General features: G+C 42.9%; 1 long non-coding RNA gene across 2 annotated transcripts in view; it reads left to right on the top strand.

Moving 5' to 3' along the window:
* LOC137635565 (uncharacterized) overlaps positions 1-18,645 on the top strand; it is a 67,956-nt gene that overhangs the window by 10,053 nt on the left and 39,258 nt on the right. The window contains exons 1-2 of one of the 2 annotated variants that reach the window (XR_011042722.1): positions 2,320-2,424; positions 12,256-12,422. This is a non-coding gene — a long non-coding RNA (uncharacterized lncRNA). Of the gene's footprint in view, positions 1-2,319; positions 2,425-12,255; positions 12,423-18,645 lie in introns of those variants that run through there. The other variant, XR_011042721.1, reaches the window with a different exon arrangement.

Below are 18,645 nucleotides of genomic sequence, written 5' to 3'. Positions count from 1 at the left end.
AAGAAATGAGCAAAATATCTTCAAGATTTCTAATTTTACAATCAAATAGGACTTTAATCGTATCAAAATGAATTTATAACTTTATATAGATATATTTTATGTTAGTTCTGTGCATAAACTATATTTTATCTATAAGAATTTTAAAACTTAAACAATAGCTCTTTTAATGAATAATATAGGCAAGGTTGGAGTTGCTAGAAGTGGCTAGTAAATTTTCTATTTTAGTTCTCTTCTCAGTATTTGCCTTCAAAATTGGATATATTATAACTCCAAATAAAAGTAATTATATTTTCTAATATATTCTTCCTATATTGCAATGATAGAATAATGCTTGTCTTGCAATGAATACCTTCTTTGGATATACAAAGTTGCAAGATAGTATCAAATATGTGTCTACATAAATAGTTACTTCTACTGCCAATAGGTGTCCATACCATCGCCGTGTCCATGAATTTCTTGAGATTACGAACCTATAATGAATGATAAATATGTATAAATCATTTAATAGAATACAGGAACAGTAGTATCAAAATGAAAGCTGAAATTTACATGGTAGAATGGGCCAATTTATAAGATATTGTTTTCTTAATTTAGTTTTGTTTCCCTAAATAAATTCGTCTGCTAATGATAAATCTCTATTTCTAAGGTTTTCATCTATATATAGCTACCCTTAAGATGGAATATCCTTTAATGATTAACTGTATTCAATTCAAAGACTTAACATTGCCTTTAAAATGGTATTTTAATGTTTTATAAGCCATAACACCAAATTCTTTTTTGCCACGTTACCAAACAAGATGGCTAAAAACCTTTCAAGATTTCTAATTTTACAGTCAAAGAAAACATTAATTGGATCTAATGCACTCTATTTCTTAAATATAATTGTATTTTGTACCATTATTTTATAAAATATATATTTTATATGGAAGAATTTTAAAGCTCAGACAATAGTTTTTTAATGTTTTTTTTTTTTTAATGAAAGATTCTTGCCAAGAAAAAATTTGGCAGCAGTCTCTTCTAATTTATTTTTTATTATCAATTTATATATATATATATATATATATATATATATATATATATATATATATATATATATATACACACACACACACACACACACACATATATATATATATATATATATATATATATATATATATATATATATATACACACACACACACACACACATATATATATATATATATATATATATATATATATATATATATATTAAGAATTGAATATATTACTCCAAATAAAAATAATTTACTTATTCTAATATATTTGTCTCGTACTACTACTACTACTATTATTATTATTATTATTATTATTATTATTATTATTATTATTATTAGCTAAGCTACAACCCTAGTTGGATGTTATAAGGCATATATGGGCTCCAATAGGAAAAAAATAGCCCAGTGAGGAAAGGAAATAATGAAATAAATAGAATAGTGTGCTTAAGTGTACCTTCAAGCAAGGGGACCCCGTCTTGGATTAGAGTTCTCTTGCTTGAGGGTACACTCGGGCACACTATTCTATCTTATTTCTTTTCCTCTTTTTTTTTCTTAAATTTTTAGTTATACAAGAAATATCTGTTCTAATGTTACTGTTCTTGATATATTTTATTTCAATTGTTCATTACTTCTCTTTTAGTTTATTTATTTCCTTTCCTCACTGGGCTATTTTTTTCCTGATGGAGCCCCAGGGCTTATAGCATCCTGCTTTTCCAACTAGGGTTGTAGCTTAGCCAATAATAATAATAATAATAATAATAATAATAATCTGGTTAGTCAAAGTCCCAGTAGCACTCTAGTGGTAGTATCTCGACGGGTGGCAGGTACCTTGGCCAACCTACTACGTGCTGTGAAATAATGTGAATTTAAATTTTCATCTAGACAGCATTTTGCATTACTGAAAATTCGTTGGTAATTAATTATATTCAATTTGAAGACCATGCAATTTATTTAAAACTGAAATCTAGCGTTTTATAAGCCATAATGAAGGGATAATGTTGAAGCTGTAACGACAAATTTAATATTAATTGGATGAAATATGATATATTAAAGATATTTGTAATATATCATTGTGATTTACGAAAGTATATGATAGATAAATGGTTTAAAACAAGGTCTATAGACCTTGGTTTAATATGCAGTTCCCTTCGTGGCTCGCAAGGCTGTTGGAACGTTGACAAAATGTAAACAAAGTCACGTGACCTAATTTGTGGTGATATTGTACGGCAAGTTTCGTTCATGAAAACCGTGTCTCTCCTGCTACAATTAGTTTATTGTAAGTATTTTCACGCAATTAATTGTTTTTAAACATCCAAAGAATAAAGTAACATCTCAGTGTACTGTCTAAGACGTACTATTCGGTATTTGCTGGCAAAGACAAGACTAATCGAGAATCAGTCTCTTGGTAAGTTGGTACGGGATTGTCTACAATTGTCATATTTAACAAGTTGGCTGTTGTGTTTCTACTGATGGCTGGTATAAGCTGATTCTATCCCAGAAGAATGCCATTGTAAATTAAATTACTCGGCTGTGTATAGATAATTACTTTGGTTTATGAATAGCACGTAAAACGACTAGCCAATAAGGCCTCTTGTCATCTGTCTGCCAACCCTACCGTAGATTTAAACTGCTCATGCTATGGCCTCGATTATATTTATGAAGTAGGAGAAACTATTTTAAAGTAGATTTATTCAACCTACGTTGTTTTCATATCTAAAATAACCTTAGTGACTTATTTTTTGTATTGTAGTAGCAGTATACTGTAGACTTGGTATTAGCATTACTTAAGGTTTCCAAAGTGTGGTTCTGAATAGGTTATGGACAGTAAAGGTTTAAAGGCCGCTCATGAATGGCAGAGGCAAGGGACAGTGACAATGTCCTAGACTAAAGACTGACCATATATGCATATGAACTGCGCCCAAGGTAGGACGAAGGGGGCCAGGCAAAAGTTGCTGATGACATAGCAATTAAACCTATAGGCTCCCCCCAATCCCCCATCCTTAGCTCACAAGTATGGTGAGGTTGCAGCGACCAAAGGAACTAACGAGTTTGAGCGGGATGCAAACCCCAGTCTGGCATTCACCAGTCAGCGACGTTACTCCATCGGCCACCACAACCCTAAGCCTGTGCCAATTACCTAAATGGTTTATTGATGAATTTTACCTTTAGTATTTACCTTTAGTGTGGTCATATGGTAATTGAATAGGGTAATTTGACTAATACCAAAGTTTAACTTGGTATAGGTGGGCAAAGCCTACCCAGGAAATAAGTTGGGATTACCCTATATTGGTTAGGTGGTTAAGGTTATTATAGGTTTTGCTTCCCTATACTTTACTTGTTATTGTGGATTCCACGCTATTTCTTTATCCCAAAACCAGCCATAGTTGAAGCTGCAAATTTACCCCCATTCCTTATCTGCCCCTACTTTTAAGTCTTCTGCTGTATCCCTGCTCCTATTTCCTTCATTCTTGCTCTCCATTCTCTTCGGGTTCAGGGACGAGGCATAGCCTCTACAATAGCTCGTACTATAATCTAACTATTTTTAGTTTTCTTTCTTTTATGCTGCTTTGTCATTTTTTCTACATCAGATATAATATTCATTTTGTATTTTCTAAATTTGTTTCACTTAATAAAAATGAACCCATTATTTACTTAGGTCTTCCTCGTAGGGTTGTGGAAGCTCGGTTATTTCATTCCTTTTATATATTCCTGGCAAAAAACAAATAATGTTTTAAATGACCTTCAATTCTCATTGCTAGACTAAAGAGGCCAAATTTTGTGAATATGACCCATGCAATGTCATTCCCGATACAAACGTTGTCTCTTGCGTGATAACGCAGGGTAACCAGACGTCCCGTATTAGACGTTATTGTACCATATTTATGAAATTTGTCCCGTGTCCCATATCAACCATCTTTGGGTCCCGTATTTTAAAGATCTGAAAAAATATTTATTTTAGTGAAATTTTTAAAAATATTTTTATAAGGATTATGGAAAGGCTTTCATTATAATATCCTTTAAAACTGCAAAACATGCTTGATTGCAATATTCTGATGCCTCAATATATGTAATGAATGTAGCCAAGTCTCTGCGTGTGTAACTTTACAAAAGTTGTGTGTGTATGTTGTTCAACTACCTCTCCAATTTAAGTATCCCTTATTTCAGTTTTCTAAGTCTGGTCACCCTGGAGGACACAGGTATCTAATGTAGGCTTAATACTCTATAGTATGTACATGGAGTTCTAGATTTTGATTCCTAAGGGTGCTGATAAGAACTTGAAATATTGACCAGAATATCACCTTATTAGTTATTTACCTCTGCCAACCAAGTTGGAAGGAGGTTATGTTTTATCCCCTGTTTGTTTGTTTATTTGGTAACAGTTCCCTGGCTACAATTTTAATCGTAGAGTAATGAAACTTGCAGGGATTACTTGTTACGTAAAAAGCTGGAAAGGATTAAATTTTCTAAGGTCAAGGTCACAGTCAAGCAAAAGGTCCAACTCACGTAATCAGTCATAGGTTTGGACATTGTGGTCACAGGGACTTTAAACTTGCCTCATAATTGAGTGTATGAAAGTCCTTGTCAATTAATACATATGAAGGTCAAGGGTCAAGGTCGAGGAATAAGCTACCACGGCGGAGGTAAGCGCTCGACTGAGTGTGCACATCGTGGTCACAGGGACTTTAAACTTGCCTCATAATTGAGTGTATGAAAGTCCATGTCAATTAATACATATGAAGGTCGAGGTCGAGGAATAAGCTACCACAGCGGAGGTAAGCGCTCTACTGAGTGCCCCTCTAATATTTATTAGTTTTTGCCTAGAGAGCTTGTAATGTAGTTGCCACTGGGGGGGGGGGGGCGGAGGGGCATGCATCAAACCAAAACAGAACAACGAGAAGGAGCTATCGAAGCATGATTATTATGACTCGTGCACCAAGTTTTTGTCAAAGGTCAGTGAACATAGTTAGAGTCAGTAATTTGGCATATTCAAGGAACTGAAATTGTGCTTTATGGACAAGAAAAGTTTCTGATAAAGATAAGTTATATCCGTAGGGTGGATAGTCTGTATTTTGTGTTTCCGATCGGCAGTTTGTGCGTCATGGAAAGGCAACTTTACTCAGTTCTGTATTCATCTGAGGACCTTGCAATATGAATATGGTCTGTACAACTACCCATAAAATAAAAATAAGATCTTAGATGCAATTAAGCCTTTTCTTTGAGAAACAAGATGACAAAAACGGCCTGTAAAGAACGGCAGGCCTTAGAAATGAGTACGACAAGATGGTTTCACATATACACTTAAAGTAATAATACCGATCGTCTACTAATCAGGGTATTTCCGGAGAGAAGGAAAAACTTAAACCATAACCTAATGCACTATAAGCATGATCTTATAAAGGTTTACTTGACAAAATCAGGGTTATCATGCTTATTCCAACCAGTGAATTGATAAAATTATCTGTTAAAGACTGTAAATTTATTTTCAATGTAAAGTACTACCTGCAAAAGTTTGGAATGGCAATGGGTAATCCCCTATCCCCAGTACTCAGTAACCTTTACATGGAATTTTTTGAAGTTAAACTGTTACCAGTGATTTTGCCTAAAGGAGTTTTTTGGTTTCGTTATGTTGACGATATTTTTTGTGTTTGGCCTACATATGAGAATCTAAATATTTTTTTGGGAAAAGTTAAATAGTTTAGTATACTCCATAAAATTCACTATTGAAGAAGAGAATAATTGTAAATTGCCATTTTTCAATATTAATCTTACCCGATGATCATGTAGCTGTCAACTCTGTTGCCCGACAGAAATCTACGGTCGGGATACGCCAGCGATCGCTATACAGGTGGGGGTGTACACAACAGCGCCATCTGTGAGTAGGTACTCAAGTACTTCTTGTCAACAAGAACTCAATTTTTCCTCTGTCGTGCCACCGGCAAGACCTACTAATACGCCGTCCCTAACTGGATTTGTTTTCACAACTTTTTGGTGAAGTACACTATTCCAGTTTTGAGCTTTCGCTATGCAGGGGTTTTATCTTCATTTCAAAACTTGAACTCGTTTTGGATAGATTTAATTATGGTGACGAAGAGAGTATGGACTCTCTTTCACTTTTAAATGGCCGACCCTTCCCTTAGACGGAAGTGTTGGTGTCGAAGAGAGTATAGACTCTCTTTCACTTTTTATGACCGACCCTTCCCTTAGACGGAAGTGTGTTTAGGTTTTTGGTAATTTTGCTTAACAAAGTTATAGATTTAGTTTATATCTCTCCGCCATTTATAGGCCTCTTCGATTAACTTTCCATTTATTATAAACTTATAAAACTTAATTTTTATGTTTGTTTATATGCGACCTTTCCTAATAGTAGGCGGTCCTTACTTGGAACCGAAGTTAATTAACATTGAGCCCGTCATATCGTATTTCCTGTTAAGAATTTATGCTATTTTAATGTTTTTGAAAGAATTTCTTTGATAGTCTCGTACTGTTTTCATAGATGAACTAACGTTTAGTTTAGTCTCCGCAGTTGTTGACGTTCAGAACGTTCAACATGCGCTCTATTGTTACGATAGAGAGAGAGTATTTCACGGTTTCATGTTGCAGTAAGAGTAAACCGATTCTAGCGTTTCGTTCATTCTTTCTTAGCTTAAATGGTTTTAATTCTAATAAAGGAACTTTTTATTTGGGAAACCTTTCAGTTTTTTTTTTTTCCTTTAACAAATAATATGTTTTAACGATATATAATTGGGCTCATCTCTCAGGTTCTAAGTCAAGAGAGAGAGAGAGAGAGAGATAGAGACGGAGGGAGAGAGAGGAGAATAAACGTTTCGTTCAAGCGGGAAACGTTGTTCTCGTTTTTTACTCTTCTCCCTAGTCGCTATAGGGGAAGAAGGTAAAACGTTTCTAGAGTTTTATTCTTGTTCCCAGGCTTTATGCGGTGAGAGATTTTAAACGTAGTTTATTTGATCTAGTGTTTAGTCTCTTTTCCAGCCACTGAATTCTTTATCTTTCATTATGTTTTTCTGTTACATTGTAAAACTGTTTTCGCAATTACTACCTTTTAATGAAGGATAGGATTGCGTGTTTCAGGTACAAATCACTTAAAGTTTCGAGTTCAGTGAAATAAGTGCAAACAGAAAATCAAAAGTGATAAAGTGATATGCGCAAAGTGTTACAGTGTTGCGTCCGAGGGTTCGTCTGTTAGTGCCAGTTGTTCACCTAGTCCGATACCTCTTACAAGCTCCCAAGCCCAGGGGAGAAGTAATGTCGAAGGACTTATGGGTTCCACAGGTCTTGATCGACGAACAGACGTTTCCCTCCGTGGTTTCGGGTGTATCTACACACGTTGCCGACGTGATCACCCCACCCACACAAAGACGAGAGAGCCCATTTATTCCTCGTCTGCGGAAGAGGTTTTTCGCAGAAACCAAGGACCAATCTTGCAGCTTTTAAGTGCAAGTCGGTCCCTTCCGCGCAAGTCCAACGGCCTAGGTGTAGCCACTGGGTCAGTTCGGACTCGCTGCAGTACGACAACTGCACACCTCCCAAGAGAGGCAAGGTGGTACCGCAACAGGCAGTAACTCCGTCTGTTGCCGCACCAGCTGTTTTAGACCCTCAGTCACAACGGACAGTAGCTCCATTTGTTGTTGTCTTTCATAGACCCTAGTGGTCCATGCTGCAGACTATACAGTCTCAGCTTGCTCCTTCATGCAGGAGTATCGTGCTGGAAGGTTGACAATGCACCTGTTAACCTACAACCCGCCGAGGTTGTGCGCTCAGCAGATACTGCGGCTGCCTGCTCCCACACTCCTCCTGTGAGAGCTCCACCTCCGATGCGCAGTCCACCCTGCCAGACGCATGTTCTTGCTGCACCTTCCGTTGACATGCGTGAGCTACCGCATCAGCAGTGGGAAGGTGCTGTAGAGCTGCCGGGTTCCAGCTCTATGCGGCATTCTCAGCAACCCATGCGGCATGCTCCGCATACCATACAGCATGCTCCGCATACCATTCAGCATGCTCCGCAACCCACCGCAGCCCCTCCCACGCACCAGCACTCTGCTTTTGTTGTTGCCAGCTCCCACACTCCGACTGCGGAGAAGGTTGACGATGCACCCGTGGGCCTACACCTCCCACGGTTGTGCGCCCAGCATGGCTTCCTGCTCTCACACTCTTGTTGTGAGAGCTCCTCCACCCATGCACAGTCAACCCTGCCAGATGTATGATGACTCCCACACACAGAGCACTCCGTTGCCGTGCGTGAGCTACCACAAGCTGCCGTGTTTTGACACGGTGTGTCAGCCTCCGCAACACACTGTGGTTACCGCCACTCGCCCGCAGCTAACTAGTCAGTCAGGAGTTGAGGCTTCCCCACACAACTTTGGTTGTTGCCAACTCACAGACTGTCAAACAGTTACATGACGTTGCCTTCTGGTCTGCTACTTATACACCAGTGCTGTATGTCCTCACGCTCCTGTTGTGGTTGACAGTTCAGTTTTTGACAGTTCACAGACTGTCAAACAGTTTCATAACGTTGCCTTCTGGTCTGCTGCTTTTGCACCAGTGAAACCCTCACTGAGAGAACCTAGCTTTTCTCGGATATGGTTCCTGTAGATGAGAAAGTGCTGTTCTCCCTCCTTCTGATATTCCCTTGAGGACTCTGTCATTTGGAGAGGAGCCTTAAGCTGCTTAGCCTCCTATGGACTTTAATTTAAGCATAACATGCTTCCAGGGAGGGTAAATGGTTCCGCTTCAGTCGCTAACCCCGTCTGTTGCCACACCTGCTCCCATAGACCTTGGGCTTTGTTGCAAGACATGCAGTCCAAGCTTAGTCCTTGATAGAGGATTTTTTACGGAGAAGAACCTTCTTGCCAACGACCTTCCTACCGGTTGGTTGTACGCCCTGTTGACGCTGAGGTATCCTACTCACGTCCGCCAGTTGAGATGGTTCCTCCACCGGTGCGACCCAGTGTGGGTTGCCAGTCGCACGTTGACGTTTAGCTACTCTCGGAGGTGGTTGTGGACGTTCAGTGTGTCACTGGGAAGACGTTCAACAACCAGCAGAGGTGACTTGTTGTGACGCAGTGCGGCAACCTCAGCAACCCGATAAGGGGTTGTCTGTACTACCCAGACAGTCTAGACAGTTTCGGGTTGTCGCTGTACTTCCTCGCATCCCCATGGTTGACAGTTCACAGACTGTGCAGCAGTACCATGATCTTGTGTCCGGCTCCGTCACGCATCCACCAGTGCGACCGGATTCAGCGAGTCAGACGTTGCCCACTCCGTTGCCGTTTCCTCATCAGTTTCGGATGAGGAACCCTCTGATGAGAACATGGCTGAACAAGAAGATCAATCCCCAGCCCTGCTATCCATCCAAAAGATGCTGAAGAAGGAATACGGCCCTGTCAGGCTGTGGATGAGTCTGGTTAGGACACTGTCATCCGTGGTTCAATTGGTGTCACTTGGAAGACTACACCTCCGTCCTCTTCGGTTTCATCTAGCTCTTCACTGGAAAAGGACAAGATGCTAGAAGCGGTCTCGATCCCGGTTTCCGGAAGATAAGTCTGGTCTAACCTGAGGAAAGGACTTTATCAACCTTTTATAGGGTCTTCCCCTGACTGTTCAGACTCCCAACCACGTTCTCTTCTCAGACGCATCGGACGTAGGCTGGGGTGCGACCTTAGGCGGTAGGGAATGCTCGGGATTATGGAACTCGAGTCAAAGGACAATGCATTTTAACTGCAAGAAGCTTCTGGCAGTACGTCTGACCTGGAAAAGCTTCAGGTCTCTCCTTCAAGACAAAGTAATGGAGGTCAACACGGACAACTCCCTGCTTTGATGTTCATCTCCTAGCAAGGAGGGACCTACTCTCTGACATGGTACGAGTTCGCTAGTGACCTCCTCTCCTGTTCAACAGGTCTAGACTTTTCACTAGTAACAATTTCTTCCAAGGCAACTTGAATGTCTTAGCAGTTTGTCTCAGTAGGAAGGGACAATAATTCCAACATATTGGACCCTCCACAGAGATGTATGCAAGAGACTTTGGGTCACCTGGGGCCAGCCAAACATAGATCTCTTCGCAACCTCGATGTCCAAGAGGCTCTCAATACTTTGCTCACCTATCCCGGACCCAGCAGTGGTTCTTTTAGATGCCTTTCTACTAGATTAGTCTCATCTAGATCTATATGCATTCCCTCCGTTCTAGATTGTCAACAAGGTACTGCAGAAGTTCGCCTCTCACGATGGGACAAAGTTGACACTAGTTGCTTCCCTCTGGCCCGCGAGAGAATAACTTACCGAGGTACTTCGATGGCTAGTAGACGTTCCCAGAACTCTTCCCCTAAGGGTGGACCTGCTACGTCTGCCACGCGTAAGAAGGTACTCCAAGGCCTCCACGCTCTTCGTCTCACTGCCTTCAGAGTACCGAAAGACTCTCGAGAACTAGAGGTTTTTCGAAGGAGGCAACCAGAGTGATTGTTAGAGCAAGGAGAGCATCCACCCTTAGAGTCTACCAATCGAAGTGGGAAATCTTCCTAAACTGGTACAAGTCAGTATCCGTATCCTCGACCAGTACCTCTGTAACTCATATAGCTGACTTCCTCTTATATCTGAGGAAAGAGCGATCTCTTTCAGCTCCCACTTTCAAGGGTTACAGAAGCATGTTGGCATCAGTCTAACGTCACAGAGGCTTAGATCTTTTCAACAATAAAGATCTACAGGACCTCCTTAAGTCTTTTGAGACCACGAAGGAGCGTCGTTTGGTTACACCTGGTTGGAATTTAGACGTGGTTCTAAGATTCCTTATGTTAGACAGGTTCGAACCACTTCAATCAGCCTCCCTGAAAGATCTCACCTTTAAGACTCTTTTCCTGATATGCTTAACCACAGCTAAAAGAGTCAGTGAGATTCATGCCTTCAGCAAGGACATCGGATTTTCATCCGAAACGGCTACATGTTCTACATCTTGGTTTTCTAGCCAAACACGAGCTGCCTTCTCGGCCTTGACCAATATCGTTCGTTATTCCAAACTTATCGTATGGTTGGAAATGAACTAGAAAGAGTATTATGTCCTGTAAGAGCTCTTAAGTTCTATTTTAAAAACCTTTACGAGGCCCGTCTGAAGCTTTATGGTGTTCAGTTAAGAATTCATCTTTGCCTTTGTCAGAGAATTCTTTATCCTATTATTTTCAGACTGTTAATACGAGAAGCTCATTCCCTTCTGAATGAGGAAGACCAAGCTTGGCTGAAGGTAAGGACACACGAAGTTAGAGCTATCACAACTTCCGTGACCTTTTAATAAAATAGATCTCTGCAAAATATTTTCGACGCAACCTTTTGGAAAAGCTAATCAGTGTTCGCGTCTTTTATCTTAAGAATGTCCAGTCTCTTTACGAGAACTGCTACACTCTGGGACCATTCGTAGCAACGAGTGCAGTAGTGGTGGGGGCTCCACCACTACAATTCCCTAATTCCAGAACCTTTTTAATCTTTCTCTTGAAATATTTCTGGGTTGTCCGGAAGGCTAAGAAGCCTTCCGCATCCTGGTTGATTTGGCGGGTGGTCAAATTCTTTCTTGAGAAGCGCCTAGATTAGAGGTTGTGATGAGGTCCTTTAGTATGGGTTGCAGCCCTTCATACTTCAGCACCTAGGAGTCGCTCAGCATCCTAAGAGGATCGCTAGGCTCAGTAAGGAAGACGTACTTAAAAAGGCAGAGTAATGGTTCAAGTCGACTTCCTTACCAGGTACTTATTTATTTTATGTTTGTTATTTTGAATAACGGCTAAAATAAGATTCGGCATACTTAGCTTCTTTGTTAACATGTATGCTGGTCTCCACCCACCACCCTGGGTGTGAATCAGCTACATGATCATCGGGTAAGATTAATATTGAAAAATGTTATTTTCATTAGTAAAATAAATTTTTGAATATACTTACCCGATGATCATGAATTTAAGGACCCGCCCTTCCTCCCCATAGAGAACCAGTGGACCGAGGAGAAAATTGAGGTCTTGTTGACAAGAAGTACTTGAGTACCTACTCACAGATGGCGCTGTTGTGTACACCCCCACCTGTATAGCGATCGCTGGCGTATCCCGACCGTAGATTTCTGTCGGGCAACAGAGTTGACAGCTACATGATCATCGGGTAAGTATATTCAAAAATTTATTTTACTAATGAAAATAACATTTTTAGATGTTTTAGTGCATAGAAATAATAGAAGATTTGTTTTTGATAATTACAGGAAAGCAAGTTCTAAAATGATGGCTTCCAAATTAATATTCGGGCACTCCCCAAGAGAAATTAGTTCACTTAACTTTCAAGTGGGCTCCACAAGGCACTAGAAAAGTGGGAAGACCCAGGCCTACATGGCTGAGGACTATGAAGCATGAAGTGGGAGATGATGAATGGGTAAGTATTGATTTAAAATGTCAAAATAGAGATGATTGGCGAAATCTAACTGAGGCCCTTTGCATCAATAGGCGAGGAGGAGATGATGATGACTGTATTCTGGGGATATTTGACAAATTTGACACATATGTTACACGAGTTCTGTGTTAGCAGTCCTATGAGTGGCCATCAATGCTTTTAATGTATAATCTTATTATTGGCGAATAACCTTCCAGTGTTAGTCATTGGAAAACTTATGTACAAAGACTGGCTTACTGCACTGACTTTTTTTTCCTTATCATTGCTTTCTTTTTTTCAATTCAATAGATTTTACTTGTTTCCAGAAGTATTTCATGACATGCTTATCCATGAATTAAATTATTTTCAATATTAAACTTAGCCGGTGATTATATAAGCTGCAGCTCTGCTGCCCGACAGAAAAACTCTACGTTCAAAATACGCCAGCGATCGCTATGCAGGTAGGGGGTGTACATCAACAGCGCCATCTGTCGAGCAGGTACTCAGTACTCAATGTAAACACAGAACTCAATTTTCTCTCTGTCGTGCCACCGGCAAGACCTACTAAATTCGCTGTTGCTTACTGGATTGGTTTTCACATATTTTGGTGAAGTACACATTTCTAGTTATTAGCTTTCGCTTTGCAGACGTTATCTTCAATACATCCTTGCATTCTTTTATTGATTTTGGATTATTTGTTGACGACTTTGGATAGATTTTGAATTCCCCTTTGACTAATTCAAGATGGCTGACCCTTCTCAAGTCCCTAAATTCAGGAAATGTAATGCTAGGGACTGTTCAAGGCGTCTTCCGAAGGCCTCTATCGATCCTCACACCGTTTGTTCCAATTGTCGGGATAAGACCTGTCAATTGGAAGATCGATGTGAGGAATGCGTTGGGCTTTCGGAATTCGATTTCATCGAATTCCAGAAATACACATGTAGGCTAGAGAGAGATAGAGTCAGGAGAAGTTCATCTCGCTCCGTTGATTTTTCCTCTCCTCATGCCCCACAACCTATTCCTTCCCCTGTAGTGGTTGCTCCTGATCCCCCTTCTAGCACTCAACAACCTTCGATGGCAGATATGATGCGTGCCATCCAGGCTCTGGGTGATCGAGTCGAGTCATTGGCGAGTGACCGTAACCAACTCATGGCAGACGTCAAGGAGTTGAAGTGTAAGAGTGCAGTGGGTAGTGACAAAGTGAGTGGTAGTGTTGTGGAAAGTGTTGTAGATAGTGTTGCGCTTGAGGGTTCGTCTGTTCGTGCCTGTCGTCCTCCCAGTCCGGGACCTCTTGCAAGCTCCCAAGCCCAGGGGAGAAGCAATGTCGTACGACCAAAGGGTTCGAGAGGCTTTAATCAGCGAACAGACGTTCCCTCCGTGGTTTCGGACGTATCTAACCAATATCGCCCCACCCACACGAAGACGAGAGAGCCCATTTATTCCTCGTCTGCGGAAGATGTTTCTCGAAAGAAACCATGGACCAAGGTCTCGCGGCCTCTTAAACGCAAATCGGTCCCTTCCGCGCAAGTCCAACGGCCCAGTTGTAGCCACTGGGTCAGTTCGGACTCGCTGCAGTCTTCCGATGACTGCACACCTCCTAAGAGAGGCAAAGCGGTACCGCATCAGGCAGTAACACCGTCTGTTGCCGCACCTGCTACTGTAGACCCTAAGTGGTCTTTGCTGCATTCCATGCAGACACAGTTAACGTCATTAATGCAGGACTTTCGTGCGGAGAAGGTTGACGCTGCACCAACCGCTAGCCTACAACCACCCACGGTTGTGCGTCCAGTGGACGCTGAGGCTACCTTCTCCCGCACTCCATCTGTGAGAGTCCCGCCACCCATGCGTTCCAGTGTACCCTGCCAGCCGCATGTTGACGTTCAGCGACGCACGGAACCTTCCGTTGACGTTCGCGAGTTACAACAACAACCTAAGTTGTTTTGTTTTGACGCGGTGCGTCAACCTCCGCTACCCAGTGTGGTTACCACTACTCGCCCACAGCAGACTAGACAGTCTGGAGTAGACGCTTTGCGCCCCCGCGCTGCTATGGTTGTTGCCAGCTCACAGACTGGGCAACAGTTCCATGACGTTGCGTCCGGTTCAGTCACGCATGCACCCGTGCTGCCGGACTCAGCTGACCAGCCAATTCCTACTCCTTTGCCGCTTCCTCCTCAGTATTCAGATGATGGACTCTCTGATGATGACGACGCTGCACACATTGACGACCCGCATACGGACATCGACGAACCCAAGACCACGCAACCCTCCTTGGACTTTAGGAAAGTTCTTGCACTGTTCAGGGAGATGTATCCTGATCAGTTTGTTTCTGCGGCCCCACGCTCTCCTCCATCTGAGTTCGCTTTAGGCACGCAGTCATCCGCGCCTGCCTTTAAGCTCGTCCTCGCCCGCTCGTCTAAGAGAGCTTTACGAGTGTTGGGAGAATGGATGCAGTCCAAAAAGCACCTTGGGAAGACAGCATTCACGTTTCCCCCTGCGAGACTCTCTTCCAGATCGAGCGTCTGGTATGCCACGGGAGAAGTTCTCGGCTTGGGAGTTCCTGCCTCTGCCCAGGGCGACTTCTCAAGTCTAGTAGACTCTCCCCGCAGGCTAGCCATGAGACGCTCCAAGATTTGTTGGTCTCCTTCAGACTTAGACCATCTGTTGAAAGGAGTGTTCAGAGCCTTCGAGGTTTTTAACTTTTTGGATTGGTGTTTGGGAGCGTTGAGCAGGAAGATCTCCCCTTCTGACAAGGAAACTTCCATGCTCATTATGTCCTGCATGGACAAGGCCATACGGAACGGTTCCAGTGAGCTTGCGGCTTCGTTCGTTTCCGGGGTCCTCAAGAAACGGGAAAACCTTTGCTCCTTCTTGTCAGCTGGAGTAACACAGTGTCAGAGATCGGAACTTATGTTTGCTCCTCTCTCAAAGTGCCTTTTCCCAGAGGAGTTGATAAAGGAGATTGCTGCCTCCTTGATTCAAAAAGACACGCATGACCTGGTTGCGTCCTCTGCCCGCAAAGCCACCCCTTTGCCTACCTTGTCTAGACCCAGGTTGGACACTCCAGCGTCCAGATTCATTCCGCCCTTTCGTGGCAGAGCCTCCAGCAGAGGAGGTGCTCGTGCCGAAGGGAGACGTGGGAATAAGAAGAAAGGTACCAAGTCCTTTAAGGGCAGAGTCTGACTGCCACCTTCTTCAGACAGCAGTGGGAGCCAGACTCAAGAACTTCTGGCAGACCTGGGAGAAAAGGGGCGCAGATGCACAATCTGTGAAGTTGCTCAGAGAAGGGTACAAGATCCCGTTTGTATGCAAACCCCCTCTAGCAACGTCTCCCATCGATCTCTCTTCCAGGTACAGAGAATAGGACAAGAGACTAGCTTTGAAGCAAGAGGTGTCTCTCTTACTAGAAAAGGGAGCGGTAGTCAAAGTCCGGGACCATCAATCCCCGGGCTTCTACAACCGTCTCTTCTTAGTGGTAAAGAAGACAGGAGGGTGGAGGCCGGTGCTAGACGTCAGTGCGCTGAATGTCTTTGTCACAAAGCAGACGTTCGCCATGGAGACCACAAAGTCTGTTCTAGCAGCGGTCAGGAAGGAAGACTGGATGGTCTCTTTAGACCTAAGGGACGCTTACTTTCACGTCCCCATCCACCCAGATTCCCAACCTTTTCTGAGGTTCGTTAACAAAAAGGTTGTCTACCAATTTCAAGCCCTGTGCTTTGGCCTAAGCACGGCTCCTCTTGTCTTTACGAAACTGATGAGGAATATTGCCAAATTCCTGCATTTAGCGGACATCAGAGCCTCCCTCTATTTGGACGACTGGCTTCTAAGAGCTTCTTACAGTCGTCGCTGTCTGGAGAATCTAAAGTGGACTCTAGATCTGACCAAGGAATTGGGTCTCCTGGTCAATATGGAAAAGTCCCAACTGGTCCCATCCCAAACTATAGTGTACTTAGGGATGGAGATTCACAGTCAAGCTTTTCGGGCTTTTCCGTCGGCCCCCAGAACAAGTCAAGCCCAAGGATGCATCCAGAACATGCTACAGAAGGACCGATGTTCAGTCAGACAGTGGATGAGTCTGATAGGGACGCTTTCATCCCTGGAACAGTTCATTTCGTTAGGGAGACTGCACCTCCGTCCCCTTCAATTTCACCTAGCTGTTCACTGGAAAAAGGACAAGACGCTAGAAGCGGTCTCGATCCCCATTTCCGAGAAGATGAAGTCATCACTGACTTGGTGGAAGGACAACATCAACCTCAGAGAGGGTCTGCCCCTGGCTGTTCAGACCCCCAACCACGTTCTCTTCTCGGACGCATCGGACATGGGCTGGGGTGCGACATTAGACGGTCGGGAATGCTCGGGAACTTGGAACTCGAATCAAAGAACGTTACATATCAACTGCAAGGAGCTACTGGCAGTTCATCTGGCCTTGAAAAGCTTCAAGTCCCTCCTTCTAGGCAAGGTGGTGGAGGTGAACTCAGACAACACCACGGCCTTGGCGTACATCTCCAAGCAAGGAGGGACCCATTCTATGACGTTGTACGAGATCGCAAGGGACCTCCTCACCTGGTCAAGAGATCTAAACCTTTCTCTAGTAACGAGGTTCATTCAAGACAACATGAATGTCATGGCGGATTGCCTCAGTCGGAAGGGTCAAATCATCCCAACAGAATGGACCCTACACAAGGATGTGTGCAAGAGACTATGGGCCACATGGGGCCAACCTACCATAGATCTCTTTGCAACCTCGATGACCAAGAGGCTCCCAATTTATTGCTCGCCAATCCCGGACCCAGCAGCAGTTCATATAGATGCCTTTCTACTGGATTGGTCCCATCTAGACCTTTATGCATTCCCCCCGTTCAAGATTGTCAACAAGGTACTGCAGAAGTTCGCCTCTCACGAAGGGACAAGGTTGACGTTAGTTGCTCCCCTCTGGCCCGCGAGAGAATGGTTCACCGAGGTACTTCAATGGCTGGTGGACGTTCCCAGAACTCTTCCTCATAAGAGTGGACCTTCTACGTCAGCCACACGTAAAGAAGGTACACCCAGGCCTCCACGCTCTTCGTCTGACTGCCTTCAGACTATCGAAAGACTCTCGAGAGCTAGAGGCTTTTCGAAGGAGGCAGCCAGGGCGATTGCTAGAGCAAGGAGGACATCCACTCTTAGAGTCTACCAGTCGAAGTGGGAAGTCTTCCGAAACTGGTGCAAGTCGGTATCAGTATCCTCAACCAGTACCTCTGTAACCCAAATAGCTGACTTCCTATTATACCTGAGGAAGGAAAGATCTCTTTCAGCTCCCACGATCAAAGGTTACAGAAGCATGTTGGCAGCAGTCTTCCGTCACAGAGGCTTAGATCTTTCTAACAACAAAGATCTACAGGACCTCCTTAAGTCTTTTGAGACCTCGAAGGAGCGTCGTTTGGCTACACCGGATTGGAATTTAGACGTGGTACTAAAATTCCTTATGTCAGAAAGGTTCGAGCCACTACAATCAGCCTCCTTTAAAGATCTCACTTTAAAGACTCTTTTCCTCGTTTGCTTAGCAACAGCTAAAAGAGTCAGTGAGATACACGCCTTCAGCAGGAACATCGGATTTTCATCTGAAACGGCTACATGTTCTTTACAGCTTGGTTTTCTAGCCAAAAACGAGCTACCTTCTCGTCCTTGGCCGAAATCGTTCGATATTCCAAGCCTTTCAAATTTGGTTGGAAATGAACTAAAAAGAATCTTATGCCCTGTTAGAGCTTTTAAGTTCTATTTAAGACGAACTAAACCTTTACGAGGACAGTCAGAAGCTTTATGGTGTGCTATTAAGAAACCTTCTTTACCTATGTCAAAGAATGCAGTTTCCTATTATATCAGACTGTTGATACGAGAAGCTCATTCCCATCTGAATGAGGAAGACCATGCTTTGCTGAAGGTAAGGACACATGAAGTTAGAGCTGTCGCAACTTCAGTGGCCTTTAAACAAAATAGATCTCTGCAGAGTATAATGGACGCAACCTATTGGAGAAGCAAATCAGTGTTCGCGTCTTTTTATCTTAAAGATGTCCAGTCTCTTTACGAGAACTGCTACACCCTGGGACCATTCGTAGCAGCGAGTGCAGTAGTGGGTGAGGGCTCAACCACTACATTCCCCTAATTCCATAACCTTTTTTAATCTTTCTCTTGAAATGTTTTTTATTGTTGTTTTTTGGGTTGTCCGGAAGGCTAAGAAGCCTTTCGCATC

Source organism: Palaemon carinicauda, unplaced genomic scaffold (assembly GCF_036898095.1).
Source record: "Palaemon carinicauda isolate YSFRI2023 unplaced genomic scaffold, ASM3689809v2 scaffold141, whole genome shotgun sequence".
Lineage (NCBI taxonomy): Eukaryota > Metazoa > Arthropoda > Malacostraca > Decapoda > Palaemonidae > Palaemon > Palaemon carinicauda.
Note: the sequence above shows the minus strand (reverse complement) of the source record. Positions and strands in the feature narration are given on the sequence as shown.